Source organism: Euprymna scolopes, chromosome 10 (genome assembly GCF_053919585.1).
Source record: "Euprymna scolopes isolate OS-2025 chromosome 10, ASM5391958v1, whole genome shotgun sequence".
In the NCBI taxonomy this organism is placed as follows: Eukaryota; Metazoa; Mollusca; class Cephalopoda; order Sepiida; family Sepiolidae; genus Euprymna; species Euprymna scolopes.
The window spans coordinates 36,043,662-36,070,973 of NC_136491.1; the positions used below are offsets into that span (position 1 = coordinate 36,043,662).

The window sequence follows — 27,312 nt, forward strand, 5'->3', positions numbered from 1 at the left end:
ATACAGATTATCTGAAAAAGATAAGACAAAGAATTAAAACAAAAACCTTTATGCCACCCCTCTAATTGATGCTCCTTTATGGGGGTTATATTCCATTTTTTGTTTCAAATTTCACTTTCTAATAAACTGTTATGTAAAAAGGGACAGACCACAGAAAGTAAAAGCGCAAGCTAGATGAGTTGAAAAAGATATTAGGAAAAGGTTAGAATCGAACTCAGTAAGAAAAGTAAAAAAAAAGAATACATATTGAAATCCTAGGAATGTAGAACACTTGTCAATTTTCTTGGAGAAAAACAACTAAATATTATTTATGCCAGAAATAGATATTTAATTAAGGAATGCAGTCGATTGTTGATTCTTTTAGAAATAACTGGATATTAAATATGTCAGTTAAAAGAATGGACAATACTAGTTTTAGAAATAATGATAACAAAATAGGTTAAAAACGATACAATTAATTTCGGAATTTCTTTGTTACAAGAAGCGTGTGAATGCATGTGCAAAGCGCACGTGTAATTTGAAACGCGAGGGAGTCACATTGCTGACCCCTCCTCTGATGTCATCAAGAAGGGAACTTTTTTAACATATTGAAGCCGGGTTCGAAGTTAGTCACAGTAAGATTCAGAGCCAGACGGGAGTCGGAGATCGACTTAGCGAGAGATGATGTCTGGGGAAATGTACTGGTGGGAAGGGGAGACCCTATATTTGTAAAAAAAACATTGTAACATTTATCAATGCCCTTTAATAGAACCTGTTTTATTGTTGAGAATGAATTAATTTTTATGTTGACGAAAACATGTTTCTAATACCCAGTGGTGACTTTGGTGCTTCTAGACTAGTTACATGAAATATTGTGGTCGAAAAATATAGTTTTTAGATAAAAAAAACAATGTTTTCTACTGATTTTTTGTCAATTCTAATAAATTACAATGGCAGCTTCCAAATTATACAGTCGAAATTACCTGAATATTACTGAATTATTACAAAAAACACCATTAATCATGTTAGCAGGTAGAAAATTGCGGTCATCGTATTTAAATCGAAACTGAAAATTACCTCCCGTTTGAACTCTCCTGTATCTTACGATCGTTTTCATGAAATTCTTGTTTATTTAATTTAATAAATAATTTTCTACCTTATCGATTTTCGTAATTTTGGGATATAATCATCTTAAAAATACAAATAAAATAAAATCAATAGAGAATTAGCGTTATTATATACTTAAATAATATACATAATACCATTGTTTGCATGTGAAATTCGGTATTACGATTTCCGAAATTTCGTTGGAATAGTTTAGAAGGGTCGTGATTTTAAATCTAGAAAAATAAAAGTCGCTGAGTTGGTTGTGACTTACGTATTGCGGCTGTAGAAGCAATTTGGAGATAAGTGTTACATGCGTTTAGTATACGCGATGGTTTGCAGTAATACACATATAAAATGATAGGCATGCAGGCTGTGTTTTGTGTGGTAATGAGGGCAAAGGTTAGTGCTAATATTACAGTAAGCAAAGACAAACAGGATCAGAATATATGATTAATTTGACGAAGATTTAAAAAAGAAAATGTATTCTCATCTTAACTATTAGAGGATCTTCAATACAGATTAGAACCAAAACCAATTGCTGGAGACAACAACCACCGACGATGATGATACTGAAGGACCACATCGCAAGAAAAAAAAACACGGCGTGAGATATTGAAGCAGGAAATGTCAGTGATGACAGAAACAGCAACAGGAACCAAAAATAAAAAAAATACCTTATTTTGGTGTGGCGTGTGTGTGCGGGAGAGGGAATCGGGTGATTTTTGATAACGTCTCAATCCTCTTCGCGCACACACTCGTACACCCTTTGCCGCATTAAAAGGGAAAACGACCGAATCTGTATAATTAATGGGTGTTCACTTGTGCGCCATTTAGATTATAACAATACGAATCCAACCTTTCTAGGCCATCGGACCAAGCTCGAAGTGTAGTATCTGTTCTTCAAATTCTGCACTTCAATTCCCTGTTCTCTATCAGTGGAGGAGAAATCTTCCACGGCTGAGACAATTTTTAATTTTTATTCGTTTTCTCCACGTTAAAAATCAACGATCCTGGTGGCTAACTCTGTCCCGTAGGGAGGCATTGTAAATAGGCACAATACGAACATAGTCGTAAGGGAGCATATATCTTGTATGCCATGAAAAATAGAAGAGCATTTTGTTGGTGTATTTGCTTCATTTACTCACATAAATTAATATACGAAAGTATAGATTTATGCATAAACTTTAAGCATGCTCAATACGTAGGTAGAGCTAGTTAGCAATTTATATATATATATATATATATATATATATATATATTATACATTAATATGTAAGTTCACCTATAGATACATTCAAATATACATACATAACTTAACACCTGCACTGATCATTCCAGAAAGGATGAAACACTAGTTTGCCTAAGCTATAAAAAATAGTTCTAGTAATAATTTTATATATATATATATATATATATATATATATATATATATATATGTATATATATATATATGTGTGTGTGTGTGTGTGTGTGTGTGTGTGTGTGTGTGTAAAGCAGGCACCTTCAGTATTGGACAGACTATGGATACACAGGTAGGGTTGCTTGCGCGTTAATTTTTTTTTGCAGGAGGTTCCCAACCTCCAACCACACCTGAGTTCACATTGTTAAATCCCAGTGGCAAGCGAAGTGTATGTACAAAAAGACTGGAAAAAAATGCTGAGATAAGCGGAGAGCACATACATCACCTAGAATTCCCAAATGGTCAACCATCTGGTACTAACCAGGCTCAGCATTGTTTAACTTCGGTGATCTGACGAGAACCGGTGTGTCAACGCGATTATGCCGTATATACATACACACATATATGTATATATATATATATATATATATATATATATATATATATATATATGTATATATATGTGTATATATGTATATATATGTGTATATATGTATATATATGTATATATATGTATATATATGTGTATATATGTATATATATATGTATATATATATATGTATATGTATATATATGTATATATATACACACAAATATACACATATATACATATATATATATTTATATATATATAGATATATATATATATATATATATATATATAAATTATATATATAAACGTTTAAAAAGCTACACAACAGAAAGATTTTTAAATAAGCATTACAAACGAATGTTTAGCTATTTTAATCAATATATTTCGGTCATACTCGCTTTTGTCAAAAATGTTTTATTTTTTTATTTCTTTTACGCCGTATGATGACAATGCTAGGCGGGATGAATCCATTTCGTATTGTTCAACGGTGTTTTGTTTTTAATATAAAATCAAGGATTACCTTTGGAATCTGCGCACAGGAATATTTGATTTAGTTTTAACTGTGTTTAAAAGTTTGGTTAATAAAATTACAACACGTATATTAAATTAGGTTAAAACTCCAGACAACGAAAAGATGGTAAAATATCTCTGAATTCGAATCGTGTAAAATTGCAAATGTTTAGACCAGAAATTGGCTGAGTAATTCGATAGAAGATTGTAAAATAACTAATATAAACGATTGTTTGTCTTTTCAAATCAATATGAGTCGGCGCTTACTCGCCTTTATCAAGATTTTTTTCTTATTCTCACGCCGCATGGTGTCATAAATCCGTTTGATATTATTCAATAGTGTGTGTTTTATATAATTTCCAGGGTTGCATTGGCATGTGCGGAGAGGAATATTTAATTCTTCCTCTGCGTTTCAAACGTTGATAAATTGATTAATTTGTAATCAAATTGAAACAACTATATATAATACGTTTTAAAAATTAGAATTATATATATATATATATATATATATATATATATATAATGTAAATACAGTCATATCATGTTTTTAATCTTAATACAGTCATATCTTTTATAACAGAAAAAAATTGTAAAAAATTTAAAAAATATATTAACAATATAATTTGCTCTCTTATGATTGAGCACTATCAACGGCCCTTGTTGAAATTCAAATATGTTCAATTTTAGGATATCTTGCTACCGAAAAGATATATATATGTATATATATTATCTCGCTAGCGTATTGTATTTTACAAGTTCTAAGGCCTGAATCTGCACCGTTATCGATCTACACTGCTATTCGCGCCGCATTGGCAAAAAACGGGCCCAAATTACCCCCAAATGGCTAAAATTGACTCTTTCTTCCCCATAGCGTTTGATCTATCCATTATATTTTCATAAACTTGATTTAAATGTGGAGGCTATTGTTCCTAATATAAATTCAGTATGGGTGACCCTGGCAAAATTCTGGTTCGCATCACTTTAGGACTTTTAGTGCTACAAAACACATGCCTGTTTGTAGTTCTTTGTTCATTATTAATCATAAACTTGATATGTATGTCTATATCGTGGTTTTCCATCCAAATATAGATGTCTTAAGGCGTGAAACTGCGTAGGTTCTCCATTCGCACTGTGATTCAAAAGTGGTGATAAATGCCTCTAAATTGCTAAAAATGATACTTTTTACCCCACAACTTTTGCTCGATCAATTAGATCTTTCTGAAACTTGCCGAAAATGTGAAAGCAACGTTGGCCCTTCACATTTCTGACATTAATCATTTTTTTTACTATTTTTTGTGGCGTCATCTCACATACAGAACCAGAGGCGAACAACGCACGCGGAGCTTATTATTACTCTTCTTCTTCTTCTTCTTCTTCTTATTATTATTATTATTATTATTATTAAGAAGAAGAAGAAGAATGTTTGTATTTGTTTTATTATTTTAATGTCATCTTTTGTTTTTTCTGCTGCTATTATTATTATTATTATTATTATTAAGAAGAAGAAGAAGAAGAAGAAGAATGTTTGTATTTGTTTTATTATTTTAATGTCATCTTTTGTTTTTTCTGCTGCTATTAATATTATTATTATTATTATTATTATTATTATTATTATGAAGAAGAAGAAGAATGTTTGTATTTGTTTTATTATTTTAATGTCATCTTTTGTTTTTTCTGCTGCTGCTATTATTATTATTATTATTATTATTATTATTATTATTATTATTATTATTTACTCACTAAGAGTTGCAACACAGATCATCATCAAATACTTTTCTTTGGGAACAACCTGTGGCGTTCTCTGGATTCAGAATGACAACACATCCCAAAAGATTCCCAGAACTTTCAACCTTTTCCGATAACCATGGCAGATAGATTTGCATTATCGTACTAGCCGCCTATCATTGATTTCTCGTTGGCAGCGTCCATTGGTTTTAACTTGAATTTGGGTGACAAAAACTCTCCTTAAGGTGTCAGTCATATTCGCACTCATCCAGCCGAGATTAGGCTAGTATTTTTCTCCTCAGTCTTACTATCCTCATTGACTTCCTAATAATAATTACGAAATCTGTAGGAATTAAAATATAATATTTAAGAGTATTTAAGACCGGAAAATGCCAGACGGCCTCCTAGCATATAAATAGTATTAATATTTTTTTAAATTTTGGAATTAAGAACATACTATTTAAAAAATAAGCCAAATCAAATTTATTGAAAAATAATTGACAACACAGAAAAAGCTACAATAGGTTCAGTCTTCAAGTCTATGGTTCATTTAACTCGACAATAAAGTAAAAAGATTAAGATAATTTTAGATTTCTAAAATGCACACATAATTGAGTGGTTTAAAGATAAACACACTCATATATTATATATATATATATATATATAGAGAGAGAGAGAGAGAGAGAGAGAAAGAGAGGGAGAGAGAGAAAGTTATGTGTTCATCAAAGTTTCGTCTTTATTTAGAGCCTTTGTCTGGATGAATCAAATTTAGAAAACAAAAACACCAGTACAAATATTTGAAAATTCTTCTTTTTTTTTACTTGTTAAATTGAAAAAACGTTGGAATTGTGAACGAGAGGGAGATTTTTAATAACGTCATATAGCCGTAAATATATTTTTAAACATATGACGCAGTTAATATTGTTTCTGGAAATATAAGTTCGTTAACATTCAGATACAAGTTTTTAACTGGAATAGAATGAGTGTGTTTTTGTTATGTAATTTATTAATTGAGATTGCATGTATTATTTATTATAGTAGTTGTTTCCATGGTGTGAAGGAGTTAACCTGTATCTACAATGATATTATGTTTTTGTTTTTAAATAGAAGTTTACTTATTAATCGCGCTATATTATAGAAACATCAACTTTTTTTTATTGTTCTCGACATTTGCAATAAGCACAGATTCAAGAAGACTCCGGTGCGGTATATTGAAATAAACTATTTTTGCTTGTTTGAAGTCAGCATATTATTATGCTGCAATAAATGAGACAATAATGCACTTGGAGAATTGCTATTTCTTATATATATTTTCTATTCATTGGCCTTTTTTTCTTCTAAAATTTTAATGCAATAAAAATGTGGTTCCTACTACAGATTTTGATACCAACACAGTTATTGTGTTTTTTTCTGAATTTATTTCTTTTAAACAATTGTCTTATTTTTATTTGTTATTTATTAATCAATCGCGCCTATATTCCTCCGTATTTATTATAGTGTTTGCGTGAAATAGGAGATCATAAACCGAGCTATTAAAGCGCAACGGGAAAGACGGTTTAAAGAGCAAACTAAGCTGGAATATAATTGGTCAAAAATATTTAAAGTGATTAAGGCTGTAGCTGTACTATAGTCCTCTAGGAATTGTCATAATAGAGTGGATAAGCGCGTTTCGCACAGATATCCACTTACCCTATATCGTTTACAATCCTTCCACTCCAGTCGGATACAGTGCTTGAAGAGCAATTTGTTATGGTACAGTAATATATGTGGCTTAATACACTTCCATTAGGTGAGGGGAGTGTTGTTAAACGGTTCAGGCAGTCAAACGAACAATGCAAAATTGTCCTAATTATGAAACTCGGATGATACAACGGTCGTTGAGTAATTGGAGATTGTCTGGCGAACACATCCAAATAAAACATAGCCTCCTCCCTTCCAAAAAATTATATTACATGATTTAAATTTTAAAACATTGGGAAATGTCACTGCGATCTAATAAAAAAGAATAGGAGTTGATCAAATTTACCAAAGTGTGTTTTCGAGACTAGAGAAGTCGGTGACCGTATTTCAATACGACGCAGCCAGAGAGACACCAACCCTTCTCTTTGGCACCGAACCACACGCTGGCATTTACAAATGAACGGATTGATTTTATAAACCAACTTTCTTATTTTATTTATCAAGCGCAGCAGTATGGAACTGTTATGTTGAATAGCAGGGGGATCATATCGAAATGGGGTACATATTGGGAGAGACACATATAACGGGTTCAGGTATTACAGGGATTACGACGATGGTGATGACAATTCTGAGGGGAAACATTTATATTATTTTACAACACGACGACGGCTGTAACGATAAATATGGAGGGAGAGATTTGCACCAGACTGTACGTTGTGTAGCGGGTCGGGGGTTCATATTGGAGCACATAACGGAAATGACGAGAACTCATATTGGGGACATATATAACGAGGATGCTGATAATGAGCGTGCATTTATATCAGACTTTGATGATTCTTGGGAGCTTCATATCTATACTTTTAAAGTTTTCCGATAACCTTGCCAGATGGATTTGCATTATCGTACTAGCCGCCTACCATTGATTTGGGTGGCAAAAACTCTCCTCAAGGTGTCAGTCCTCTTCTCTCTTATCCAGCCGGGATTAGGCTAGTAGTTTTTCTCCTCGGTCTTACTATACTCATTGACTTCCTAATAATAATTACGAAATCTGTAGGAATTAAAATATAATATTTAAGAGTATTTTAGGATTAAATCTATAATAATATATACGAAACTTGCAAGAATAAAAAATATCATATAAAGCGTACTTAACGGCCGGTCTACGCCGGGCGTCCTTGCTAGCTTCGATAAATACTTTTTTTTTCAGTTTTTACAAAAGCGCTACAATAATATCAGAGCGTCTCCATTTACACTAAACATCTTCAGAATGCCAACATCAATAAATTACATATGAATGAGTCCCTCGTGGAATTTCCACAGGTCGAGTTAGTATAAATTATTTTTATATCATCTTTGAAAATGTAGTGCGCAGTAAAAGTTATTAACATTGTTTACAGCTGTTCGAAAGACGTTTTTATTTTAAACCATAAAATTAAGTAAGCCTTCTTAAAATAGCGAATCTGATACTGATGTATGTTCCCACGCAAATAAACAAACATATAAAATATAAAACTTGATTTTAATTTCTTTCGCATTATAGTTAGCTATATATTGAATACTTTTCTGCAACTAATTCTGATATCAATCGTTTTGAAAATATGAAAAGCATAAGCAATCCAATAAAACAATAACCGTCTCTTTCAAAAACAACAAAAAAAACACTGTTACAGAATCATCTAAGTAGTGTCCGCTGATATTCGTTTTTAACAGAAAAAAAAATGTCCAAAATAAATTTATTGGAAACAAGAAAAAACAGAAACTTACTTGACGTGTTCTTTTAATGAGAATAAAACAAGTGAAATGAATGGAGATATCTTTCTATTTTTAAATACTAATATAAATGACTTATTGATCGTCTGGATTTTTAAGCACTAATCTAAAAACAATCAATTATTCCTTTATTTTATTATTTTCGTGACATCCTTACATTTTCCATTCCTTAAATAATCTCAGACAAAATGACGTGCTAGACTAAAGTTTTTCATTCATAATGCTTATATATATATATATATATATATATATATATATATATATATATATATATATATATATATATATATATATATATAACCCTATAGGTCAGTCATTGGCGTGACTGACTGACGTGTAACATTAAATGTCCTGGAAACGGTATCATAAAGTGACAACTGGCCAATCAATAGTACTTGTCGGTTAGACGTTTTTGGGGGCGGGGTTAGGGTCTGGGTGAAGATTAAAGTCATACTTGGGATGTTGGGTGTGGCTGGCTTCTTCAATAAGGGTTACGTCTTCGTTCTGGTGGCTCCTGTTTGAGCCACAAGAACACAATTGTAAAATATGCGATCTTAACTATTATTTTACACAATTAGCACAACATATTACAATTAAAAAATAATTCATAATAATTTAATTATTAACTTCTTAGTTATTCTTAACTGGCTTAACTAGTGCTGAGGGAGGGAATGCCAACCTCCCCGTATTTACAGAGAGACAAAAATATACTTCTTACCCATGGCTGTCCGAATATCCGAGGGAATCAAAATCGCATTGAGGTTCCCTTTTTCTGTATTACTCCGAGCGATCACCTCCCTGCAAGCTGACTATCAAAACATAGAGCCACATTTATAATATATATATATATATATATATATATATATATAAATAAATAAAAATAAAAATTACAATTAAATTTACCAAAATGATCCAAGATGGTAAAATTAAAGTATATTATAAATATTAAAGAATTAATATTTATAAAGTTATCTCAGCCAGATGTAAAAGCTCGATAAAACCAAATAGGAGATAGAGGTTATAATACGAGCACACAGTTAATAAAACATGTTAAATGCACTTTGAAATGAGTTTAAAACATATTTAATCTGAAAAGGAAACACCAGATAAGTGGATAGTCCTTAATCCGCGGAGTTTTGAAGAAATACTTTCCTTCTCATCAGAGGGTAGGAATTAGCAAAATGCGAGATCGGATTTTGCATGCTAAATTATTTGATGAAACAATAAATGAATCAAATACTTTTGCATGCAAATGTTTCCTTTTCAGATTAAATACGTTTTTAACTCATTTCAAAGTGTTTTTTAACATGTTTTATTAACTGTTTGCTCGTACACACACACACACACACACACACACACACACACACACACACACACACACACATATATATATATATATATATATATATATATATATAGTCTTATTTATAGTACTCCAAATTTTACGGGGTTTATATAATCGAAAATTCAGTAATCGTTCACATACAAATAAGTTGTAAGCGCCCCCCCCCAAAAGACAACTAAAACTGTAAGCTACAAAAATTGATCATATTTAATAATTGAGCATTCATCTATTGTTTTAACAAAAACCAAGATGTCAATGGAGGGATTGAGAGCAATAAATAATGGATTTTATCGTTAGTTACAATTGATTCAAGACTATTCGGACAAATTCTAACATTATGTCGTTTGAAAATGTTCACAAAAACAGCCGTTCGTCAGACTTATTGAATAAAAAACACTTTCACAATAAAACATTATGGAAAACATTTCCCTAATAAGGAACAGAAAACAAGCGAAAATATTTTACTTATATCTCATCCTTGAAATTTTTTTTTTTAATTTATATATTTACCTATTTTTGTAAAAAAAAAATTCAAACAAATTATTATCCAACATTATTACTAATTACCTATGTCCGCTTAATATGTTTTACTAATACTATTAATTGATTTCTTAAATTAACTTTCTTTATTTCTTTATTTATAGCTGAATTTGTCAGTTTCTGAATACATTTTTCACGTGTAAATTAGATTAACTTTATTATTCTTTCAAACACAATTAAAATAATCAGAAATCTATACGAAAAGTAGTCCTTCTTTCAATAGCTTCATTTTCACTGTGTAAACTGCACAACCATACGACTTTCAATAAAAAATAATCAGGAATCTATCAAAAAAATGTTTATATACGATAAGGCGGCTTTCAAAGCTATGTTACCCTATCAGTTTCGCCATTAAATTGCATGTGCAACAAATTAAAGATTAATTATAAGACTTGGGAAATCAAAAGAGGCGCAATTTGTGTTTACTGGAAATCTACTACATAGAGAATTCTAAAGAATAAATATTAAAAAAAGGATGGATGCTATACAGGGATGTCTTCATAGGAATAAATTTTTGCTATCACGTCATAAACGTAGCTGAGGGAACAAAAATTCTTGGAAGAAAAAAGATCCTTGGAAGAAAAAAGGTTCTTGAATGTAAGGCCAGGATTAAAATGGAGTCAAATAACTAATAATGGTGTAAATTTGATGTGATGAATGAGTCAAATTTAGCAAGCATATCTGGAATCTAATATTCTACACTAGAAACACATTTTTAGAAATAAAAACAATGCATTATTAGATAAGAAATTCAGATCATTAAAAAGGCTTAACAAACATTAGAATATTATTCCAAAACTTGGAACACAATTTTAGTTATATTGATGGTGAAATAATTTATACCATTTCTAGATCAATAAAATAGTTTAACAAAGATTAGCAATATAAATTCAACAACAACAAAAACAATATTTGTAATTACAGACTGGAGATTGATTGATACTGTTATTAGATCAGTATTCTTGTTCTAGATGATTATACCCCCCCCAAAAGGCGAACCTCCACTTTCATTGGAGTAAAACCTACAGGGGGGGGGGCTAAAGAATATATTTATCAATAGAATGCTTATTAATTGCATATGTATTACTATTAGATAAGTATTTAAGAATTTAATTCCCGAATTGATATTATTTGAATTAAATCCATGCATAACCTCAGACAATTATGGTTGGATGGCAAACGTAGGTTAAATCTTTGGTAATAAAAACAGTATCATGGTAAAGAAATGCATTACAAACTTATATTTTGAATAGGTTAGCCTACATTTAATTGCTTTGTTTAATTAATAAATAAATCATAAATGCATATTAGGAATTGAACCCTGCATAAACCTTAAAATATCGAACGGCTTGAATTACCTGCCTTTCAACGTTATGGATACATATTAGGATTTTTGTAACTTATAATTAAAGTAAACATTATAAATTTCGAACGTGCACATATAATGTCGTTTTTTTTCAAATATATATATGTCAAAAAACAACATTATTTTTGCACCAACCTAACAGACTAACTTCGATTATTAGGCTTACAGCCAAATGCTTTTTCATTTTCTGCGTTAGTGAATACGAGATTAAAAATAGGTTACATTGAAATGTCATCTTGGACAATCAAACAGATGGCACACGATCAAGTTTAGAATTTCGTTACTCTCGTAAGTTAGCGAAGAAGCACAAAAATAAATAACTGATAAGAATTTCAACCATTTTAAGGTCTTATGAACTAGGTCTTACCGTTGACTTTACTGTTTTTTTTTGTGCAGTATCAAGGTGCTTGTTGAGGTCTACCTACTAACTAGTTTCCCTTTAGATAAGTAAATGTCAAAAATCCTATACGTAGGAAAAACATACATTATACTTGTTAAGTAAATGTAAGACAAACCTTAATACGATATAGTTCGATAATAGCACATGAACTCTTAAAAAGACTCTAGCGAAAAAAATCTAAATACCATAATGTTCCAATCAAAGCTATCTATTGGAGATCGAATGTAAAACACAGACGTGCTTAATAAATTTGGGGCAATTTGCGAACGCTACAAAGAGATTCATGTCGGATAACGGTGTCATGTGTATTGAGCACATTTACTACAACTTACTATCTAAGCTTGCAACATAGTCGTCATCATATTTGGAGAGTAGAAATTGATCTTGAATTTATTCTTTTCATTTATGGTTACTTTAATCTGCTCGTTAATACTTATATCCCATGAGATGTATTTCTGACAAAAAAAAAAGAAAGGAAATTATTGTAAATAATTATGTCAGCACCTTTAAGAAAGTTATTTCTTATCGTTAAGAACTTTCAGTGTAAATAATATCAGTCAAATTAGATCGCATGCGCAGACCATCATATAATCATTAAATCACTCTGATGTAAAAAAAAAAACGATTTAAAAATAAATGTTTAAATTTCTACTGCATTTTTCGCGGTTAACGGTGATCGAATCAGTTTCATAAGAAGGAACAACAACAAAGTCAATTATCTGTACGATCGTTTCGGAAATCCGTGCTTTTTATTTGTGGTATACATGAAGTCACGTAGAACAATTATACATAGTTTTTTTGGTAAGCACAGTCTCCTCATCAGCAAATTTAGGAGGATTTCTATTGAATTGAAAAGACACCAAAAATAAACCTAGCATTAAAAGTAAGGCAGATGAATCTGAAAAATTGAAGTAAAAGGTTTGGATTTAATATATATATATATATATATATATATATATATATATATATATATATATATATATATATATATATATATATATATATATATATATATATATATATATATATATATACGCTTTATTTTTTATTACCGTATCTTTCTGTTAAGGTAATAAAAAATAAAACGCATATTTGCTCCACAACAGTATTGATCACATTCTTCAGTTTTTATTAATTACCATCTCCACTATATATATATATATATATATATATATATATATATATATATATATATATATATATATATATATATATATATATATATATATATATATATATATATTATCAGTGAAACAAGACGTTGTACAGGATTGAATGTAGATCAAAGATGTGCCCTACTTATAATGCATTGGTTGCCACCGAAAACGGTGAGACCGTCATTTTTTTAATCAGATCAATCTATTGCATAGTCTAGTTGTGGGACAACTATGCTGCATCAGGAGGAAGCTTCACATGCTTTCTCACAGTGACTTAGTCCTTGATATTGTGCGACATTCCATATACAACTGCCATCTTTCTTTTAGGCCGGTCATGCAGCTCTAGTAGCCTGTCTGTGATTGGTTTAAATCATAATGTTTCAGGTGATTTGACTTGTCGCTTTTTTTTTGTATTCATGCGTTTATTTTTCAGTCTAAGAAAACATTACGGGATAGACTCAACCAGCGGTTCTCTCTCAAGGGAGCCAAGGCAATTACTTCATGGACACTAAACAGTCGGTGAACGAAGGACACATCTCTACAAGAAGAAAACACTTATTTTGCTGAACCTGTTAAAGCAAGGAGGGCATTATACAATTGTTCGGTATGTTATTATCCAAATATTGGATCCTATCTCATTTCTTCTTGAGTACAATGCACATTATGCCTGATTATAGGCGCCATCATTACCGCCGAGTTCTCCATGATCATCATGGATCCTTCTAAAGGAACAACGAACTTACATTCCAACAGTAGGAATTCGAACTAAAGGCTCCATGCGTATGGAGGCAAATTGGGCCACAATTCTGAAAAAGGACGTGCCATAGCCAACAAATTTTCATTGCTGTTACATCGTGAATAAATCTTGAGTTTAAAGGTATGGCTTTTGTTTGTAGAATTAATTTGCTTCAACAGGGAGCAAATTGAGTGTGTAGGAAATAAATTCATTACAATGCATTATAGTCTACATTACACTGTAAATAACCTACTATTTGTTTAATTAAACTATTTTATCGCTTGGATTAGAGATTACATGCAAAAGCCGATTATCATTGCCGAAGGCATTAAAGATCAAACTGTAGTATATGTTCTAGCAGATGCTGCAAGCAAAGACAATAGAATGTTCAAGAGCAAAATGGACAAGATGCTTCCAATAACCGGTGACTGGAACAATGTTCCTAATCAAATCACATGATAAACGAATTAAAAAAAAACAAAATTGGCCACCAGTATCGTATGCTGACCAACTAATACGAATATTGCTTTAATTATTCATAATTGTCTGAAAATCTGCTTTTATATGTACGTTATTAACTCATTGTCGACAAGAGGAAATTAATTTTTACCGACGAAATATCGCAGATAATGAACTGTGTGTTACCTGCAAGTATGTGAGCATTATTAAATATGAGTTGCAATACGAAACAAAATCCCATCAGAACAAGATAATTTTATACATTTTTCGTATTAAAAAAATAACAACATAAGATTCACAATATAGATGTAAATATGAGTAATACTAAAAATAGACTAATATGACAATTTGCGTTAATATCTATCGATCTGACTATATATATATATATATGTATATATATGTATATATATATATATATATATATATATATATATATCTTACTATATATATATGCTTCAAAATTATTTGATAGATATGTGGAAATAATAAAGTTATGATAGATATTTGGATATCAGAAGTTTCAGACGCATATATATATATATGTATATATATATATATATATAAATATATATAAATATTCATAGATAAAAATGAATATATATATATATATGTGTGTGTGTGTGTGTGTGTGTGTGTTTGTATGTGTGCGTATGTGTTTTTCATTACTATTATATAAACATAATTTTGGGTATGTGGAATGTTCCTCCTCACTGGTTCCGAAACGGCTGAGACTATCATTAGCAAATTTCACACAAATGAAATATATATGTTAGGCAGTGTTCTAGGATATCAAATTCGTTTTTACAGAAATGCCCCGATAAGTATTGAAAAATTAAAAATCCGATCTTAAAAATTCTCATAACATAATTTATGTTACACCAGCATAGAGATAAAATCTCACATTTAAATTCATCTCCCTATAATAATAAAATTAAAAGAAAACCCTCTATTTGGCTTTTGAAAGGTAAGGGCGAAACCTTGTCGGCAAACTCTACCCCATTATCTATATTTTTCTTAACCTTAAATATTTTCCCCTCCGTCCTTCTTTTTATCATGAACACAAAAAACTCTGTGTTCCCTTTTTCATAGCTATAATAAAGGTTGTACCCCCGAATATATATATATATATATATATATATATATATATATATATATATATATATATATATATATAGCCACACTGATGAGCTGTGAAACAGCGAAACAGTACTGTATGTGGATGACTATAATGCTCCTCACCTTGAGTTGAGCATATTGAGAAGTGAAACACGAATTACCATTAGCATATAAGCGACGCTCTTTGTGTAAACAAATCGAGCGGAGGTATTTCGGAAGATGTCAAAACATCGTTAAACTCATTACTCGTTCAGAAGATATATATATATATATATATCTTAATGTTTTGGTTGATGACAGCTCCAGCAGAGTGCTCAATTATCACGATACAGCGTAAAAACGAGTTCATATATATATATATATATATATATATATATATATATATATATGTGTGTGTGTGTGTGTGTGTGTGTCTGTATGTTGGTGTGTGTGTGTAATTATTGTTTATATTTATCCTTTCTCGAATTATCCTCAAAGGTATAACGATTACCGCCGGTCGGGAGATTCAAATCCGGTAAGGAAGCTACACGACCACCGTTAACCGTGAGAAACACAGTTGAAATGTAATAATTTTTTTTTTATATCAAGGCTGTGACAGTGATATAATGGATGTGACATCATCATCGGCACATACAGACATACACACATATATGTACATATAGACACATGTATAAATATATATATATTCATATATTTATTTATATATATATTTACCTATATATATAACTATGTATATAACTATATATATATATATATATATATATATATATATATATATATATAAAGTCAGAAGGATATTGGTTTCGTCAGTTCTAAATAATACAAGTTGTAAGCACATGAGTGTACTTTGGGGATTCTTACTAGTTTTCGTTTATATCACTTTTAATGTGTGTGTATGTATGTATGTATGTATGTATGTAGGTATATATATATATATGATTAGTAAAAAAAAAAGGGGGGAGATTTAACAAAACGAGATTTAAACGTGAATTCGCGAGGTATATATACTTCACACTTCCGGTTATATGATAGACGAATATTGGCTGAAGAGAGCTTGATAAGGATACCTTAAACGGACCTTATTATCGGGCTTGAAACCGACGGTACCAATGATCTGTCTCAACTAACAACTTTCTGTACACAATATATATATATATATATATATATATATATATATATATATATATATATATATATTAATAATCCACAATAAAGCAAGGGAAAGATGGTCTTCTTCTATCAAAGAGTGACAATCGCCATATATATTAGCAGGGAAATCCTCGACAGCTCCCTAACCTTTGCCAAATCCTTCATGGAGATCAGTGACTTGGAACTCCAAACTATCCTCCACGCAAGAAATTCACTCCTTTTCTTTGATAACAAAACGTGGGTTAAAAATCCTATCCTGAGGACCCCTTTGATGTTCCAATGGGTGCCTTTGATAGTGCGATAATTTGTGATCTGGTAGGTCTTTATATTCTCCACTCCCTACACAACAAGTTCCCCAACCATGAATTTAGCCTATACCGAGATGATGGTTTATGTCTTTCACGCAACTGTAATGGTCAAAACCTAGACAGGTTCAGAAAACAATTGACCACATTCCTTAAAGAACTTGTGTTTAATATCACCATTGACACTAACCTTACAAGTGTGGATTTTTTAGATGTTACATTGGACCTGCCCAGCAACTCTACCAGACCCTACCACAAGCCTACTGAACAACTTAAGTACATTAATACACAACCATGCCATCCACCTCGTGTTTTCAGAAACCTTGTCCCCAGCATCAGCAGAAGAATCTCCAACCTTTCATCCAGCAGAGAGATTTTCCAACAAGCTGCGCCATATTATAACAGAGCGCTCCGAGAAAGTGGATACCAGGAAGATATTTCATATATGCCCAATGCACCCACCAGACAGCGCAGACCCAACAGATCCAGGAACATAATTTGGTTCACTCCTCCGTTCTCCCTCAACGTCAGATATAATATAAGTAGACAATTCCTTCTTCTAATAGATAAGCATTTTCCACCCACAAACAAACTCCATAAAATCTTTAATAGAAACACCATCAAAACTAGCTATTCCTGCTGTCCCTCAATCGGCTCTATCTTGACATCTAAACCCCCAATCCCTATAAGCCCCCCTAACCCTCGCTGCTCATGCAGGGGAGGAGATACCTGTCCTCCGGGGGGGGAGGCTGCACAATCAAATCTATCGTTTACCAGGCCAAAGTCATTCCTGAAAATAACCCAGGTAAAGAGGAAATCTACATTGGAATGACTCAGGGTACCTTCAAGCAGAGGCTGTATGCACATAACTCCACTTTCAAATATCCCCAAAAGAAATTTGACACATCTTTAGCCACCAAGATTTGGTCGCTTAAAGAATCTAATACTCCATATAAAATAAAATGGTCGATCATGGATATTAAAAAATCTTACGACCCAACCTCCAAGACCTGCTCACTTTGCACTACTGAAAAATTTAGGATCCTTCAGGCTATCAATAACCCATCCATAGCCTTTATGAATATTAAAAACGAAATCCTCAGACAATGTCTCCTCGCCAAATGGCCTAACAAAGTCTTTACACAAAGACTCCTAATTCACACGTAGACACCTAAATACCACATTCACCTCTCACTCTAAACCTCAAACCATCTCTCTTCTAATCACACCTCAATATTCCTAACCACCTTACCTCCTAACTATCACACACCCTATTGACACAAATACACCCTATTCACGCATAGACACCTAAATTCCACATTCACCTCTCATTCTAAACTCCAAACCAACTCTCCTCTACTCATATCTCAACTTTTCTCACCACCTAATATCCTTAACTTTACCATATAAAACCCCCCAATAATAAGGATAACCTTTGTAGAGAAACTATTCCCCTTCCCCCCACAACCTTCGCATCTGATAGTTGTTAAGTCTTTTAATATTGATTAATTTCCTTTAATTATTTTAATTATCTTAAATTTCTCCATTCACTATTATTCTCTCATAATTAAAATATTAATAATTTTTAAAAAAAGTAATAATTCTTGTAAAGTTCTTATTTTTTATTTATTTAATAAATTTACCTTATTTATCTTTATCCTTATTTAATTTAATTTAATTAATTGAAATAATTTAAATTTTTTTAAAAATCATATTAATATATTCATGCCTTTCTCATTATTTATTACCGTTAATTGTCCTACTTTTATTTATTGATATGGCTTTAACAGGACTTTTATATATTTTAGGGAGTTTTCCATAGCACCCCCTTCCCCGCTATGCATGCACACGCACACACACGCACGCACACACACACACACACTCCTTTCTTCCTTTCTTTCTTCCAGAATCATAATCTATTAGCGTCGGTTTTAAAACGATATTTTTTAAATATGAAATTCTGAGTCTTAAACGCTCGTCCAGCGTTTCTTCTATGTTCGTTCATTTTGCATTAGTTCCAGATTTCTCTTTGTCGCCGAAGAGATTATACCGATTTTCCACAGTATATTATTACTGTTTTCGGTGTATCGAAACCAATGGTACGACCTTGAAATATGTATATATAGTGTCATAATAAACCTTGAAATATGTATATATAGTGGCATAATAAATATTGTATCTTCAGCTCTCACATCTACGATAGAGCACTTTATTGAATTTTTTTCATCACCCCTGGACACGCTATATATATATATATATATATATATATATATATATATATATATATATATATATATATATATATATATATTCTGATCAGCGTAAGAAGGTCTGATCAGGAGGCTATCGAAATGTCCGTAGGCTCTTAAAGAAAATACCCACCGTCCCTCGAGCGCAAAGGAGTGGTAGGTTAGCTGGATGTTCCGTAAACCGCACGCAGTAGGCTGTGTAAGACCTTGGTTTTGTTCGAATCCGAGACAAACTGTATTTCCTCAGCTTTCTGCCTCCACCATTCAGCCTGCATTTTTCACAACCTCTTCTGCACATCGCGCTTGATTGCTTTAAACTTGTCCCTCAACCGATCTTGCTCACCATCTGTCAAACCATCCCTAAGATAAGCATGCAATGCCCTGGCCTTTGAATCGAGCAGTACCTGAATTTCAGTATCATTCTCATTGAATCAATACTGATGTTTACGCTCACAATAACCTTATAATCTCTCACATGCTTCATAGACAGGCTCCTTAAAAGCAGGCCAAGTGTTTTCACAGTCAATCTCTACCATCCCCTTAAATAGTTTATCCCTCACAATATTGCCCTTTAGACGCGCAACATTAAGTCGCTTTCGTATAGCCACACCAGACCCCCTCATCCTGGGCTTCACAACACACTTAATCTTTGGTCGGCCCAGCACTCGGCACCCCGCATGACACCAACAGTGCAGATATCACTCATCTCAAGTTTTCTGACTAACACATAGTCTATCAAGTGTCATTGTTTGGAACAAGGATGCATCCAGGTAGTCTTGTATTTGTCCTTCTGCTGAAACACGGTGTTACCGATTGTAAAACCCATCTTTGAACAAAACTGCAACATCAGACCCTTGCTATAAAACTTGCCCACTCCGTGTTTACCCAGCACGTTCCCGGTTTCAAAATCTCTTCCCACCCTAGAATTTATATCTCCAAAACGAAGATCTTATCAGCAGAGGGAATGCGTCTAACTACACTGCACAAACCAAGGTAGAAAGCAACCTTCTAATCTTCTGTTGCATCCATAGTGGGCGCATAGACACTCCAAAAAGTTGTATAACGACCATTTACCAGAGGTAACCTCATAGTAATGATTCGGACACACACATCACAGGGAAGTTCTTCAAGGCTAGAAAGAATTGATGGCTTTATATCGTAAGCCACGCCTAATTCCCTCTTGCATTCATCCGCTCTACCACTCCAAAAAATGCTGTAGGCGCCAGTAAACTCAGAAACCTGTCCCTCATCAGCGAGCTTGGTCTCATACGAAGCAACTATGTCCATGTCATAACGTTGAAAGATACAAGAGCAGATCTACGCTCTGGACGCGTTATTGTTGAGGCCAAGTCAAGCAGAGTCCGCACATTCCAAAAGCCGATGGTCATTGTCATATATTTCCTCACAGTGGCATGATGACGACCCAGTCACGGCTGTGGAGCCCTGAAACACCTGCCATGCCAGGCCCTGGAAGTTCCAGTTCCCTTATTACCATTTACGTTCATAATCATATTTGCCAACTTCATTGAATGTTTTGCGATTTCAGCCTTTTTTGCTATCAAGATACACGAGATGGTAAAAAGTGTATCTGATTTATATCGAGCAATGCCTGTGCATGAGGATTTTTATAGTGAGGAAAGACTTTGTATTGAATCCAACCCCACTCTCTAAACAACTGCCACATTGAACCAAAAAGAAGAGACAGTCACCATCATTAGATGCAGCAGTCACATCAGGTTTTATATCAGAGTTTTCCTTCTAGAGAGGTTGCTTTCACCGCGGCTTACGGGAGCCCTCTCAACCCACCATGCTATTTGATCCATGACTGGAACTTAGGTTGCTGGGCACCAGAGCATATTCCACACGCTGGTGGGTCATATATGCCGCATCTTACAGAGTCTAAGCTCCTCTGGAGGTTTCTGTCAGGGTTACCTCAGTTATAGCCTTTGGTTAAATAACCTTGGCCACAAGGCAGTGGAGGTCCAGTTATACGGCGCAGGACACTCGCCGTTCATCAGAGCCACGTCTGAATTGCAGTTGTCACGACGTGTACGTGGTATTGATTTCTCTGGGAGAAGCCCAGAAAGACGCTAAGATATCTGTGTGCTTTTAACACACGTCCACACCAGATCTTGACCACCACAGTTTGTTAAGTCGATTCCTAGCAATCCAGTCAAGGATATTTTGGTGGGGTTCCTTCTCTCCGGGAGGTTGAAGCAGCTGTCCATAAGCTGAACTATTTAAAGTCTCCTGACCTGAATCCTTTGCATGTGGATATCTTTTAATGTTCTGGAGCCAAGATGATGCAACGCTAACCGGGCTTGTTGCAGACTGCTTGGCGAGATGACTGTGTTCCGCAGCATTTGCGCTCTGCATTAATGGTGGTGCTATACAAGGGAAGGGTAGCAGAGATGAATTGGGGAATTATCGAGGCATCTATTTGCTGTCAGTAGTCGGTAAGGTGCTCTGTAGGATCATGCTAGACAGAATGCTGGAGCACATTGTTGGCGATGTTTTGCCTGAGTCGTAGTATGGTTTCAGAAGATGCCGAAGGATAGGGGATATGATTTTTACAGCTGGGCAACTACAGGAGAAATGTATAAAACAGCAAAAGGGGCTGCATCAAGTGTTCATCGATTTAACCAAGGCCTTTGATACAGTCAATAGGGATGCTTTGTGGGAGATTCTGAAAAGGCTTGGCTGTCCTGACAATTTTGTAACAATCTTAAAGCTCTTCTACGATGATATGAAGGTTGTGATCAACGTTGGGGGAAAGTTGGCTTATCCTATCTCACTAGAACATGGTGTTAAGCAAACAGACATTCCAGCGCCCACACTCTTAGCATTATATTGCACCATGGTCTTTCGGATGGCAGTTGGGGTTGCTCTGATGGTGTCTATATTCGTTACCGAACTACTGGGGGTTGTTCTACATTAGGCACTTCAATGCAAGTACAAAGGTTCTCACCAACACGATCCATGACTTTCTCTGTGCGGATGACTGTGATCAGGTGGCCTATATGGTGGCTGATATGCAGCATTTGTGGACGCCTTTGCGGTTGCCTGCAGCGCATTTGGTCTGTCTAGTAATCGGGGGAAAAACTGTCCCAGCCTGCTCCATGCTTCCATACTATGAGCCATCAGTTTATATCTGTGGGTCCAGGATAGCGGTTGTCACTAAGTGTGTATACTTAGGTGGCACACTGAATATCTCCGGTGCCCTAGATGATGAGTTATCGTTACGGATCAGCAGGGCAACTGATGCCTTCGGAAAGTTGGACAGGCTTTTGTGGAGTTGTCATGGGATCTTGCTGCCAAATAAGAGTAAGGTTTATGCAGCATGCGTTCTCTCTACTCTTCTCTATGGTTGTGAAAATTGGGCAACATACAGGGAGCATTAGAGACGTCTTGAGCGCATTCACCAGATGTGCCTACGGCGAATATTAGATGTGGGTTGGCAAATGTATGTCAGTGATGTTGAGGTGCTTGAACGGACCCAATATCTGAGTATTGAGTCTCACATTATCAAACATAGACTGAGATTGAGTGGACATATGGTGAGGATGTTAGACAGTCAATTTTCCAAACAAATCCTTTATGGCGAGCTCGCTGAGGGAAGAATTCTGGCTCCAAAACTAAAATTTAGATTTAAAGATTGTTTTAAATCCACCTTAAAAAAATGTGAGATAAATGAAAGAACCTGGGAGACTGTTAGTTTGGATTGCGAAGAGAGGAGAAGGGCCTTGCATGGAGGTGTGGGCAAGTTTGGAGCAGATCCAACCCGGCTGAAGCGTTATATCCGTAAAGGGAGGGTGAAAGGAGCCGTAGATGGGCGGGGGAGCCAAATTGGTCTGGAGTGTGAGGTGTGCGGAAGATTATGTCTGAGCAGAGCTTGGCTGATAAGCTACCAGACTATTCATCGGCGCAGTAGTCCACAAAGAAGTCGTGTTGCCAGAGCTAACCTGTGCCCACTGCAGGCGGACGTACAAAATAGCAAGTGGTTTAAAGCGGAATTTGATTATACATCGAATCGAAGCGAACATAAAGAACGTGCTGCTTGTGGCTCACATGTCTGCACAATGTGGGCCAAAGAATGCCAGCGTTTGGCAGGGCTTAAAAGCCATCTTCGTGCGGGCCGTGATGTAATGTTTCTGTGTGTTCTATATACCTGTGTTGTGGTATATATATATATATATATATATATATATATATATATATATATATATATATATATATACATATGTTGCACTATTATCAATTTGCTTTCTGGAAGTAATATTAATAAAGCCCTAGACCCACGAATTGTGAATACTAACAATCATATTCATCATGTTCTAACTAATTATACTATTAACATTAATTATTTATAATTGTCTAAAAATCTACTGATTCACCTGCGTTATCTAATCAACCTATTGTCGGCAAGAGGAAATTAACTTTTTCAGACGCAAATAGAATGAAAGAAATTAGCCGTATTGATCGGAATCTCGCTTGCCAATTGTGCAAGAACTTGTCTATCGGCATGTAAATTGTGGATATGAATGTACAATAATTTTTCCTTAATCACGTTCCTTTTTACACACATATTAGCGATACCTTATGGCACTTCGTGAAAGAATAAAGAAAAGGTATGTAGCTGGGTATGCGTGTGAGTAGGGTTTGCTTACTACATAGAATGATACTTGCATGGATATATGCACATACGCAATAACCGCGTATGTTTCACACAATCGTGTCGACGGACTAGTTTTTATTAGATCGAAGGAGTTAAGAAGCCTGAAGCCTTGATAATAGCAGATTAGTGATTATTTGAGAAAATTAGGTGCTGTGTAATCTCCCCCTGCAATAGGTTATACATGCGGCTGTATGCTGCTTATGGATTTGATATTCCCTATTAACTTCCTCTTTCAGAAGAAGCCGGCATATCTCGCCCAATGTCAATACAGTACCAGGTGTTACCGGTTCGTTATATTGCTAAACCAATATTGGCCATTGTTTTACAGAAGTCATTGTGAAACTTATATGTAATATGTTTTCTTTAACAAAATCGGCAGATATAACTGAGGCGATAAGAGTACAAATATTATCATATGCGTGTTTCTATAAGACAGTGGGTTTCTCATAGGATCAAGTATCCTTTAAGCTATGCAATTTGAAGGAAGCGACATTTCCAGGCTTTGCCTTTTCCCTTAAAAAAAACGCATTGGTTGTTTGATAGCCGCCTGATTATCCAATACCGGAAAATGTCTACAGGGCTATCTATGCATTTTATTTTGTGGTCAAATACAGTTCATGTTTCCCAGAGCGCTGACTATTTAAAACTCGCTTTCCGACCCTTGTTGCACATAATAGATTGTGGAGAATGAGATTGCAAAAAAAAAAAAAAAAACTTCACATTCAGGTTTCCATATAATTCTTTTTCAGTGTCGACGAGAATGACGTTGTACGGATGATTACGTGTATGCATTAAAGATTCAGTGTCAGAATATGAACAGAAATAAAAGTGCCAATATTTTATACTTTCAATATAGTAACATGCTTATGACCTTATACTTCTGAAGTCGTTATCTTAACCTGGTCCGACTAATATCATCGAGACAAAATTAACGACGAGAATATATATGTATATTATATATATATATATATATATATATATATATGTGTGTGTGTGTGTGTGTGTTTGTATGTGTGTGTGCGTGTGTTTATATATATATATATTTATATATAAATATATATATGTATAAGAAAATGTGTGTGAAATGCGTTTGAAACCAAATTAACACGAAATATTAAGAAGATAAACTGAATAATACTTATTTTTTTAAATCATTATTTCGGCGTTATACGAATCTTATACATTTTTTTCCTTTTGTTCTCCTTGTACAGAGTTCGCGTGTTAGTATTAGCTAACTGCAATTATACCTCATGGTCAGAAAAAAAAGGCAATAATGTATAAGTTCTGAAAGATGTCGTATACGCAAGAATATAAATTGTCAACAAACAAATATCTTTTTATTTTTATAATATTGCATTGTAATTTTTCTTTCAAACTTATTTAATGCGTTTTTCCAAAACCGAATTAATGCTTCTATCACGAAAAACGCAATTTCTCTCTTTCTCTCTCTCTCTCTCTCTCTCTCTCTATATATATATATATATATATATATATATATATAGAGAGAGAGAGAGAGAGAGAGAGAGATTAGTACGCGTCGCTGTGGTTCAATTTTGCGAAATTTCAAAAACAATTCAAATTAACAGAACATTTCTGTTTCTTATATCCTTAATTTTCCAGTACTTTTGAGTACACACTATTTTTTGTACCATTTGTAGCGTATATAGAGGTGTTACTGGTTTATCAACACAAGATCACACCGCATAAAACTGCCATGTGAGAAAGTCAGTGTGTAGATGTAAGCCACACAATTGTTAAGGCTATCATTCAACTTTCTTGATGGCGATTGTAAACGAAAATCGAATTGGGAATAACAATCTCCTAAATTTAAATGATGTATCAGATCTCCCACTAACCAACAATCACGAGGTTGTTTGCTCAGCAACCGAAAAGGCTAACATGCTTGCCAGTCAGTTTGCCTAAAACTCCACACTGAACGCTTCCAACCACTCCCTACCTGAATTTCCTATGCGGACAGACGCCACGCTAGACGACCTAAAAATCACCCCTGCTCAGGTGCATGCTATCATAAAAAACCTTGACACTTCAAAGCACGTGGACCCGATCTCATCCCAGCTGTGCTATTAAAAAAGTGATCAGCTTAAGTAGCTCAAGTTCTCTACAAGCTCTACAACAAATGCCTTAATGAATCTTGCTTTCCGGGCTGTTGGATAACTGCTTATGTGGTACCAGTATTCAAGAATTCTGGCGAAAGAACTGACCCATTAAATTATTGCCCCATTAGCCTCCTCCCACCTTTTGCCAAAATATTTGAGACCTTAATTAACCATGCTCTAGTCCATCACCTTACAGATGCTAAACTTCTGACTGACCAACAATATGGATTTAGACAAGCCTGTTCTACAGCAGACATACTAACTGTAATCTCTGAACGTATATACCATTCACTGGATATATCTAAGGCTTTTGACAGGGTATGGCATGAGGGCCTCCTCAGGAAGATTAGATCAAACGGTATCACTGGTAGAATACTTAACATAATTAAATCCTTCTTAGATAAGAAAAAATCCAGGTTGTCCTCGACGGTCGTACATCTGAACAATATGATATAAATGCGGAAGTGCCCAGGGGTCTATATTTGGACCTCTATTGTTCCTAGTATTCATAAGTGACCTCCCCGACAAAATTGCCTCTGAGATGGCTATATATGCTGATGACACTACACTCTATAACAGGCACGACAGGAAAACAAATGAACATATATCTAAAGAAATGGAAGAAACACTAGAGGATGACCCCCAATCAGTAGTGGAATGGGGACAAAAATGGATGGTCACGTTCAATGCCGCCAAGACTAAACTAGTTTCATTCAATAATTACAATAAACCTTCTCTACCACCTATAGCAATGGCCAACGACTCTTTTTCTGAGAGTACGTCTTTCAAGCTCCTTGGCCTAACGTTCACAGAAAAGAAAACATGAGTTGGAACAATTATATCGAGGACATTGCCCGGGCCGCTGCGAGGAAGGTGGGCTCTCTCTACCGTGCTAGAAAACTACTAACACCCGAAAGTATCCTCCTGTACTTAAATAAGGCAACCTATGTATTGAGTATTGCTGTCATATTTGGGCTGGTGCATCTGCTACTAGTCTCTCGCTCCTTGACAAGGTTTAAAAGAGAGTTGCAAACCTGATAGCCCCTAAACTGGCATGAAAGCTTCAGCCTCTGTCCCATCGACGCAACGTTGCATCCCTCTGCCTGTTCTACAAGTATTTTACTGGTGAATGCTCTGATGAACTGCAATCACTTG

General features: G+C 34.1%; 1 protein-coding gene and 1 pseudogene across 2 annotated transcripts in view; one reads left to right on the forward strand and one right to left on the reverse strand.

The window, feature by feature from the left end:
- The window catches only part of LOC145285923 (guanylate cyclase 32E-like), a 1,316,276-nt gene that overhangs the window by 187,715 nt on the left and 1,101,249 nt on the right, over positions 1-27,312 (forward strand). The gene's annotated exons all lie outside the window — the stretch shown is intronic.
- Positions 2,760-2,876, reverse strand: LOC145286823 (5S ribosomal RNA; annotated as a pseudogene).